The sequence below is a fragment of the Lagenorhynchus albirostris genome, chromosome 1 (assembly GCF_949774975.1).
Source record: "Lagenorhynchus albirostris chromosome 1, mLagAlb1.1, whole genome shotgun sequence".
NCBI lineage: Eukaryota > Metazoa > Chordata > Mammalia > Artiodactyla > Delphinidae > Lagenorhynchus > Lagenorhynchus albirostris.
In genome coordinates this window covers 116646784-116656918 of record NC_083095.1, presented here as the reverse complement: position 1 = coordinate 116656918, position 10135 = coordinate 116646784, and the positions used below count along the sequence as shown (strand labels likewise).

Below are 10135 nucleotides of genomic sequence, written 5' to 3'. Positions count from 1 at the left end.
GCCCTGAGAGGGAGGTACGTGAGTCCCGTTTCGTTGATGGCAGTGAGATTTGAGAGGAACTCAGGAGCAGCAGTATATGAACTAGAGTTCCAGGCATTGGGGTGGAGTATCAGAAGTGATGGGACCCTAACCCCCAGCCTCTGCCCAGCCACACATCTCCATCACCACATCCCCCCACTCATCTCCTCCTCCAACCCCAGCTCACGCATTTGTTATTGTTCCCACTCTGCTCGCTGACACTTACTGCCCGCCGCCACCCACCCAGAACCCATCCCCACTTCCCTTGACTTCCCCTTTCTTTCTGTCATTTATTTATGCTTTCAGAAGGATGATTGCCCTGTGCTCGGTTTCAGGCGTATACTAGGTGCTGGGAATACCTAGCCAGTGAGAAGTGTTGGTCATCTGGAGCTCACAGTCTAATGTGCGAGACAGAGAAATAAATAAATCACTGTAATATCATAAGTGCTGTACTAGGAAGAAGAAAATTTGCAATGGGAAGGCAGCGGAAGAAAGTGGTAAACTTTGATTTGAGCAGGAGCTAGGGTGAGTTTGGGGGGACGTTATATGCAGAAGGTGACATTTTAGTTTTTTTAATACCTCCCTGCTTCCAAAAGTATTTTAGAAGGATGACTACTGGGTAGGGATCAGAGAGTGAGAACGTTATGATTTACCATGTAGCCTATTACATAGCAGGCATTTTTTACTTGCCCAGTGGCCCATAGCTAGGAGATTCAGAGGCATATCCAAAGCCCAGAATCTTACTTAACCTCATACTGACTCTGGGACAGTAACTTCTAGGGGAAAAGAAAGTGCGGATATAAGCCACAAAAGAAAACGCAAAGTACATGGAGTCAACCTCAAGGGGAAAATATCTGTCTGCCAAACAGGGATAGATTCTAAGTGTGCATAAGCAGAACAGTGAGGTGCTGGCAGAGCCTTGAAGACTGATTCAGAAAGGGAGGGGAAAGCGACCAAGAACTGAAGGCAACAAATGGAAGGGATGACTGCACACTCTTCTCTGAAATTCTAAATGGACCTTGCAGGAGGTGGATGGGGCACATTCTGGAAGAGGGGCTCTTGAAGATAAATGCAATTTCAAGGTCCACTTCTCCTTTGCTCTGTGATCTTTAGCCCCTGGTCTAGCGTACTGGGCTGGCAAGTGGACTGAAAGCTGCTCTGCTGGAATCCAGGAGGAGCAGTGAATGGTCAGGAAGAGGGAACCCACTACAGGGCAAGATCTAGTCACACAGCTCTTAACCCAAGCTTCAGGATAGGGATGCATTGGTGGAAAGACATCCCCATGGACACCGAAGAACACAAATCCTTCCATGGGTGGCAACACCAGGCAAGTAAAACTCTGCCTGCTAGAGATAGAAACTTTCACCTCATGGATTCCCAGCACGTCCACATACCAGGCACTGCAGTGGGCTCTGGTGTAGCACCGTGAGCAAGATTTGGCTCCGGCCTTAAGAAGCTTGTGGTTTGATTTATACTTCTTGGACCTGCTTGCATATTGTCACACCAAATGACATTAATGGAAAATGGATGAGAAATTACTAGTTGAATTAAAGAGTTTATATTCATTGTCTGTTATAAGAATCCTTGCATTTGGCCAAGTGGAACTGTTAGAATAGACAAGTCAAGAGTGATAGTAAGACTGAGTCTGGAATAAGACGGGTAGGCTTCAAATTCTGACTCTGTTGTCTGTGTATGACTTGAGGCAAGATGCTTATCCTCTGCATCTCATGTTCCTTTCCTGTAAAACTGAAGAGAGAGTAATATATAGTTTGCAGTGCTATGAGGATTTAAAGCATGTACCCAACAAACTAGGAGAAAATATTTGCAATATATGTAACAGACAAATTATCAGTATTTAGAATATATAAAGAGCTCCTAGAAATCAATAAGAAAAAGAAAAGCCAATAGAAAACTATTGAAGAATAAATATATTCTTCAAGAGAAAAATAATAGAAGAATAAACATAAAGTCCTGTTCAGTTATCATATGAAAAGATCCTCATTCTTACTAGTAATCCCAGCAGTGCAGATTCACAGTGAGATGCCATCAGTATTGGTTAAGTATACTTTATGTAGCTCTACCATGAAATAAATTACACTTACTGACTCCTTTGCACATGCTGGGAAGAGGGAAAACAATGTGTTTTTAAATATAATGTTAAGTGAAGAAAGCTTCTTGCAGAATAATACATAAAGCATGATACCATGTAGGTTGAAACACACACACAAACATACTATATATGTCCATAGTGCACTTGTATTTTTGTAAATGTCTAGAAAAAGACTGAAAAAGATTCACACCAAATGTTTATCAGTGGCTACCTCAAGGGAGAGGCCTGCCATCGGTTGGTAGGGGCGAGTTGTCAAAGGGCACTTTAGCTCTATCAGGAAAGTTTCAATTTCTTATAAGAATATGTTTGTAGATTAGTTTATATATATATATATATATATATATGTATATATGTATGAAAGAATTTATCTCAACATGGTGTATGGTTAACATTTCCAGCTCTGAACTTAGACTGTCTTGTGCATACCTTGGCTCCACCACTTACTCTGTCTGAGCTTAGCCAAGTCATCTAACTTCTCCTGCCTTAGTTTCCTCATTCTTGATATAAGCGTAGTAGTAGTACTTGCCAAGGGCAGTTGTTGTGCAGATAGATGAAACAATACATGTGAACAACTTAGTGGCTGGCATGTAGAAGGGGCTCAGTAATGTAGCTTTTACTGTCATTACCTTCCTTCCTACAATGGGTCAGCAAAAATCATTCCATATGGGAGATGGGAAGGCCCACATTTAGCCTAATGCCATTCTACAGATAAGGAAACTAAGACCAGAGAGATTCAATTACGCTCCTGGTTCAGATTCTGGTTCCAAGGCTTAGTGCTCTAATAATACAAAGTTAAATTCTCCAAGGCATAAAAGCACTCAGAATCAGCTTCATTTCTGTGCCTGTAAAAAGTTAATGTCTTTTTCTTTACACACATCTCACCAGACTTCCTTAGGAAAAGTGCAGCCCCAGTAAAAGGCTAACTCATGGCATGAATATTTTGCTTGAGGGCAAAGACAAAACACATCCTGGTTATGATGGTTCTCTTGTTCCCAATCAGTGCTCCAAGGAAATCACTAACAATGAATATTTGTATTCCAAAGCACTTTCACATATTATCTGATTTGGTCCCTAAGACTCAGGGAGGCAAGTAGCATTATTATCCCCAAATTACAGAGGGGGAAACTGAGACTCAGAGAGTTTAAGTAGTTTGCCCAAGAGTTTTAGAGAGGATTTAACTTTCTACTAAATTAAATGGCAACTTTAAAATTAAGTTTTAAAAACCAGGCAATGAAAAAGGTTTGAAATACAGTTTTTGTTGTTTTTACAGAGGTGGGATAGAAACATGTTAAAACATCCTCTATGAGAACATATATTTGTGTAGATAGTCTCTAACAGAGCCATTTTCAAACCTGTTGCCTTATGGGCAGAATTTGCATACTGGTATCTTTTTAAGAAAAAGTAGTTACCTTTCCTACGAAGAAATATTTTAATCCAAGATTCATTAAAGGTCAGAAATATCATTATGAAACAGTGATCATAATTTCCAACTGTTTCACTTTTATCTTAGTTTTGGGTGGCAAATAAGCGTAAGTAGATAAATAGAGCCAAGTAACCTTTAAAGAAAAGTTTCAAAAACTCATCCAAACATGCTGTGAACCATGTGAGGGGGCGCCCCTTCACAGGGTGCCAACTGTCAATAGGTCCAGAAGTAGCTGGAGATGACAGAAATATTAAGAAAAATACTCCTCTCTGTGGGAGTCAGTGCTCAGCGCCTCCAGAAGATGCCTCTGGGAACAACGATACTCAGCTCTCAAACGCAGGGTGTGTATCTGCAGAGAAGTGTTGGTTGATCCCACTCCATCTGGTCAGGCCCACTGTCCATACAAAAGTTTATGTGAATAGAGTCAAGTGCTTAACTCTCTCTAACCCACAAAGTTAATCTAAGGAGGCTTATTAGAGTGGGGTAGATATGTCCAAGGAGACGTGAAATTTAGATATAAATGAGAAGAGGAAGGGGCTCGGAAAACAAAGGAGAAGCTTCTGAGCACCAAGTTCCTTTGTCTTGAAGAAAAAGGACCACCTTGGACTTCCCTGAAGTCTTTTCCTATGGGAAAAGGGAAACCCTATCTCCTGAGGGAGGAGGATATTTTAATGAACTTCTACCTTTGGGTACTGACAAGTGGTGAAGTGCAAAATGCAAACAGTGCAACAAAGAAATGCAAATGGGACACTTGTTTGCCCAGCGGAGCCCACCCTGGTAAGCACTCCCACCCAGGCTGCTGCTTTGAAGGTGATGGATGGAGCGTGGGCTCCTCAGCCTAGCCATCTTTCAGGCTCCCACTGCCCCCTGGACCACTCTGGGTGATGGGGTTCTCACAATAGCATCTGAGAATTTTTGTTTTTCTAGTACGGACCTACCATATTTTACATGCATTCAGGAGATTGTTAGTGGCATATCTTCCTTTTCCAGTGTCTGAGTGTCTTATAGCAGTTGTTGAGCACACTCCTCAATGCATAGGATTTACTTCCAGCATCTCTCCTCTAACTTCAGTGCTTGTTGATGAAGCCAGGGGATGTCAGTGAATGTCCCTCTGTATGCCAAAAGATTTTTTAAAATCTCCACCCTAAGAAATAACTCGGACAGATTTGTAATAGTGACCAGTGAGTGCCACCAGCAAGAATTAATATTTTAAAAGCTTGTTCATAAAGTGAATTCTCTTTGGGGTTGGTGAAGAACCTACACATTGTTGTTGAGGCTTAGACCCTAATACCAAGATAATGTCTGTCCATCAGAGCAGCCATGGCAAATAAATTGCTAAGAAGGGAAAGGAAAGGATATAGTACCAATAGCTTTGAGGGAAAGTTATGCTTACAAATCTCAATTCCTTAAAGAAATAGGAAATGCACTGTTAGTAGAATGCTTTCCAAATTATCAGTGAAAGTTACTGAAACTGAAAAGAAACTCACATGGCAAGGTCTGCTGTTGGCGGTAGGTAGACTGTACTACCAATGTGCCCGATATGGGGTGAAGTGAAGAAGAATGTGAGGGAAACCTCCAGCTACTAACATGTGGTGTGAGACTCATTCAGTGCACCCTAGGTTTCAAATATCTGGGACTGGGGTGAATTACAGGAAAGAAAGAGGGAAAAAGAAAGAAGGGAGGGAGGGAGGGAGGAAGAAATGAGAGACTTTGCCTACATACACTTTGTTGCAGCCCCTCTGTGCAGCAGTCCACTGGGGTCTCCTCAGAGGGAAGCAGTAGGACCATGAGCTGTTCTCTGCTGCAGAGGAACTGGTCTGATCTGAAGGAAAAGTCGAGCACAAGGTGGTGACTAGATGGAGGGAATGAATCCTCATAGACACTGTTCTTGACATCTACCAAAGAGAAAGATGGAACATGTGCTGGTTATTCAGACACTTGAACATAGTACAGGGCCTTGAACATAGTACAGGGAAAGGGCTGCTTTTAACATTGCTGATTTTTTGAGATTGGGGAGGAACTGGAGATCCTGAAAACAGGACTGTGCAATGACAGTCAGTTGTCAGCATTAAGGAAACACATACTAGCCACACAATTGTTTCCTTTGGTCAAGGGTCTTAAACCCTCGTCCCAGGTTTAACCGTTCAAGGTTGGAAAAGGAAGGGCTGTGGCCTGGGTGTTTATCACAATCCCAGGTTTCAGAGTCAGCATGGCCACTGACATCTCTATGGCCTGAGATGACACAATTGATCTGGGCTTTGGTGCCTCATCTGTAAAGACAGGACTGGATAAGGGCCTCACTATGTTCATTTCACCTTGAAGAACCAGTGATTCTAGGATTCATCTCTACACAATTCTAGAGATAATAAGTATCTGGGTTTAGGGTGAAATATGTAAAATGTGTTGAGGTTTTGAAATGATCTCTGCTACTAGTGCTAATCTCCTGAACACTTGGATTCATGCTACTTAAAATTCTCTCTCTCAATAGCAGCAGTTTTGTCTGCTGTTGCCTAGTTAATTGTCTTCCCTTTGGGGAAATTCCTTTTATAACAAGAAATCAAGGAACTAAGGAAAAGCAAACTAAGAAATACAAATCTATATCTATTCATTCCAACTTATAACAAAGGAAAACGAGGATTCAGCTACTTCTCCAAACTTAAATTACTTTCTTTGCCTAGATAGGAATGGTACAATCAGCTGGAGTGATTTTTTAAAATTCTTTTTCCCATGTTTGTGAGCAAGATAATTTAAATATTAAAATATTCTTTAGGGACCTCCCTCACAGTCCAGTAGTTAAGACTCCACACTTCCAGTGCAGGGGGCATGGGTTTGATCCCTGGTCGGGGAGCTAAGATCCCGCAAGCTGCGTGGTGTGGCCAAAAATAAATAAATAAATAATTTAAAAATATATTCTTTAAAATCTATTATACATATCTAATGACAAATAAGGAAGTGTAGAGTGCTTAATGGTTTGTATTGAAAGAAACAATTTGATGTCCAATGGGCACCTGCTGCCTTGGACATGAGCCATCTTCCAATAACTCACTGTTTCTGCTTGACCCAGCTTTCAAAATAAAAGAGTCCAGCCATTACTGGGTGTCCTAAGGTAGCTACATCCCCATTCATCCTTGAAGAGCTTTCCCAGAACATTTATCCCTCAGTCAGGCCTCTGATATACAGCTGGGAGAACAGGCTGAGGTATCTGATTTCTGCTGACCTCGGGGGGGAAAGGCCCTTGCATTTAGATGCATGGGCCAGATCCGTACCAGATGAAGAGGACAGTCTATCTTGAAAGACTTGGTCTTTCCCACCCTGGTCTGAGAAAAACTTCAGAATTCGTGAGAGCAGAGGCTGCTGAAGAGTGGCTTTTCTTAGGCCATTTCACTTCTCTTACGTAATAGAATTTCTCCAGAATAATCTGTGACAAATCACTTACATATGAAGAGGCTGTTGACTGCCCAAGAATACCAAAATTTGGCTCTCTGAGTGGCAAACACATTTTCATTTAGCCTGTGGCTCTCGCTGTAGAACACCAGCATGCAGGGCACTGCCACATATTTTAGGTCCTGACAGAGATGCCACTTAAAGAAGTACCAAGATGCTATCTTAAATTACACCCATACAGGGTGAAGGATGGGATGGGAGTGGACCTCAAACCCAACTTCGCATCAAAATTAGTTGGGGCTTTGCAAAAGTACAGGTTTCCAGGCTCCCCGAAACTCAGACACACCAAATCAGTATCTATTGGGTTGACCAAAAAGTTCGTTTGGGTTTTTCCAAGCATCTTATGGAAAAACCCAAACAAACTTTTTGGCCAACCCAATATCTAGGGGGATCTGGAAATAACACTTTTGAAAATCTCCTTTCAAGCTCCATGTGCCGCCTGCCTTACACTAATCCTTGGGTTAGTACTTGTGAACCACTGAACCAGATTACTGTTCCCATTATAGCAACTTCCTAGAAAATAAGTTGGTTTCATCTAGAACTCTGGCTAAGCCCAAGAAATATTTCTAAAGAGAGGCTTTCAGTGGACATTATTCATTTTAATTTAGCTGAAGTTGTTGCTGTTGCTTTTAGCCACACAGGATTTCTCATTTGTAATCAGATTAGCAAAAATTAAAAGTTAAATCTATATCTATTTTTAGGTTATTATATATGCTGGTTGATGGGGAAAATTCAGAACAGAATATATATATATGAATTAATATTTAGTCAACTAATTAAAATGTCTCTGACATTTTGGCTTTGAGACTATACACCTAAATACAGTGTATCTCCAAAACAGCTGTGGTTAACCCACTGAATTGGAATAGGTTTTCATGAAAAAATAACAGAAACATGCCTCAGCTTGCAGAATTTATATAGTTTCCTTTTGATGGGAAGAACAGCTCTGAATCTTGCTCCTTTGGATAACATGGTGGCGTCAATGACATTCTAGTTGTTTCTGTTAAACCACTGAGAAGAGCAGATAAGGGAGTTGTGGGGAGTTCATTTTCCTGGATTAATTGGCTGGCAGAGATTTTGTTCAAACCTTGTGCTGAACCAAAATCTTTTCTTCTTCCAATTAAAAAAAAAAGCTTTCATTTTGGCTTACTTGCTTTAAGATAATTTACCTACCACCCACTCCCCCAACTCAGGAATAATCAGAAGTAGCCATATCACATCATAAGATCTGAATACAGTCTCTACAGTTGTTGAAAAACTCATGAAAATTTGTAGAACGCAGACAGTGAACTGAACAAAGAGAAGAGGAAGACCCATCTTGCGTTCAAGCCCAGTTCCAAATTAAGAGGCTCATTCATCCTTTCAGACAACCTCTCTCAAGTGCCTTCTATGTGCCAGACACCAATACTGGGGATTATAGTTCTAGAGATTAACACACAGTTCCCACAGCTAAGAAATCCTCAGTGAGAATGACAGGTATTAAATTATTACAGTACTGTTGGATAATTCAAGTACAGTCCAATCAGAATATACAGAAGGACAATTCATGAATTGGACCTCGCATAGGAGTTCTCTAGGTAAGGAAGGGAAGCACACCTTTTCCACCTCCCAAAGGTTGAGAGAGGAAATGTCAGGCATGGGCAATGGCCAGTGCTTCCATGTGGCTGGAATATAGGGCTGTGAGATGTGGCTGAGGCTGCAGGTCCTAGCAGTGTCTGGGTCCTAAAGGGCAGTAACTCATGCTCGGAATTTAGACACAATTCTTCAGAGAACTGTGTAGCCGTTGAAGGGTAAGTTTTCTGATGGCAGGGTGGAGGAAAGGGATGAGACTAGAGGCATAGAGAACAGGTAGAGGCTGTGACAAGGTGAGTGGCGATGGGAGTGAGTTGTGAGAGCTCTTTGGGGGATGCATCTGACAGAATTTGATTGGGTGAGGACTGCAGGCTAGGAGGCAAGAGGGAAAGTAACTGACCTGAGGGTTGACACTGCAACATCTTGTCTTCTCTCTTCTTTCCACAACACTGAGTTGCCCTTGTTGTCTTAGATCCCTTTCCTGTTTTCTTGCTTCTACTTGATTTTACACTTCATCCGTTAAGAATTGAAATATCACCACTACCGTCCACATAGACCCCCATCCCCACAAACTATCCTACAAATTACAAGAGCTCAGGCTACAAACAGAGGCTCATGAGGCAGCGGGTCCCTGGTGCTCCTCACTTCACCATAAAATGACAAACATTTGCATATTGTTTCACAGGCCCACATTTTTTTTCACATCTATACCTCCTTCGAGTCTTATAACCACCCTCTCTGTAGGAAAGACAAGTCTTACTGTTCCCATTTCAGGGAGGAAGACGCTGAGGCCGCATCCACAGCTCACTCCCAGGGAAGCAATAGGGAGCAGCCTGGGAAACCTGTCCTGACACCCCCAGACTGAGCTCTTACCTCCTGCCTCTGTGATGTTAGGCCTGTTACCCAAACTCTAAAAATCTCAATTTCCTTCTTGGAAAATGGGGACAACAAAAGTACCTGCCTCCTGGGATCACTGCATAGGCCAAAGGAAATCATGCACGTAAAGTGCTTGGCACAGACCTGGTGAAGTCTCAATGAATGTCAGCTGTTGCTTTTCCAGCTCTTCTAGCTCCGAAGTCCCAGATCATTCTCCTCTACCAAAATGTCCCCCACTCCTGGGAGGGGGGACATTTTTTTCAGAAGACACTAGTTTACCACTGGATAAATCGGCTTGCTGACAAAAGAAAAACACCTAAAGGAAACATGACTATTTCACTGGGCCTGTTAACATCATTCAATAGCCACAACTCATGCCCTGAAGTTTCTTCAAATACAAAACAGTTAGTGCCAATGGAGAGATGTTAGTTTTTCAAGACCTGCTCTCAGGCTCTGAGAGAGCTTCCTGTACTTACAGGAAGTATAAGTTTGATGGAGTGAAAGTCAGCATGTCTATGGGTCTCATAAGAGGACCATCTGCTGGCTCATGTGGGGTTTTTGGCTTGACCTGCTTGGCTTCAGAAGAAGCTGCAATCAGAGCCATCAGGGTGTTCCAGAGATGCTGGCAACACTGTGCCTCTGCATTGGTGACAAGACCAAGGAGCCAAGCAGTGTGTTCTCCTTGCAGCCAC

At 42.2% G+C, this 10135-nt stretch overlaps 1 long non-coding RNA gene across 1 annotated transcript; it reads right to left on the bottom strand.

Moving 5' to 3' along the window:
- Nucleotides 1-1641: 1641 nt before the first annotated feature.
- LOC132531523 (uncharacterized) lies at nt 1642-9062 on the bottom strand. Its single transcript, XR_009544123.1, has 3 exons — nt 8968-9062; nt 5274-5373; nt 1642-1756 (listed from the first exon to the last, which is right to left on the bottom strand). It is a non-coding gene; the product is annotated as an uncharacterized LOC132531523 (long non-coding RNA).
- Between the last annotated feature and the right edge of the window lie 1073 nt (nt 9063-10135).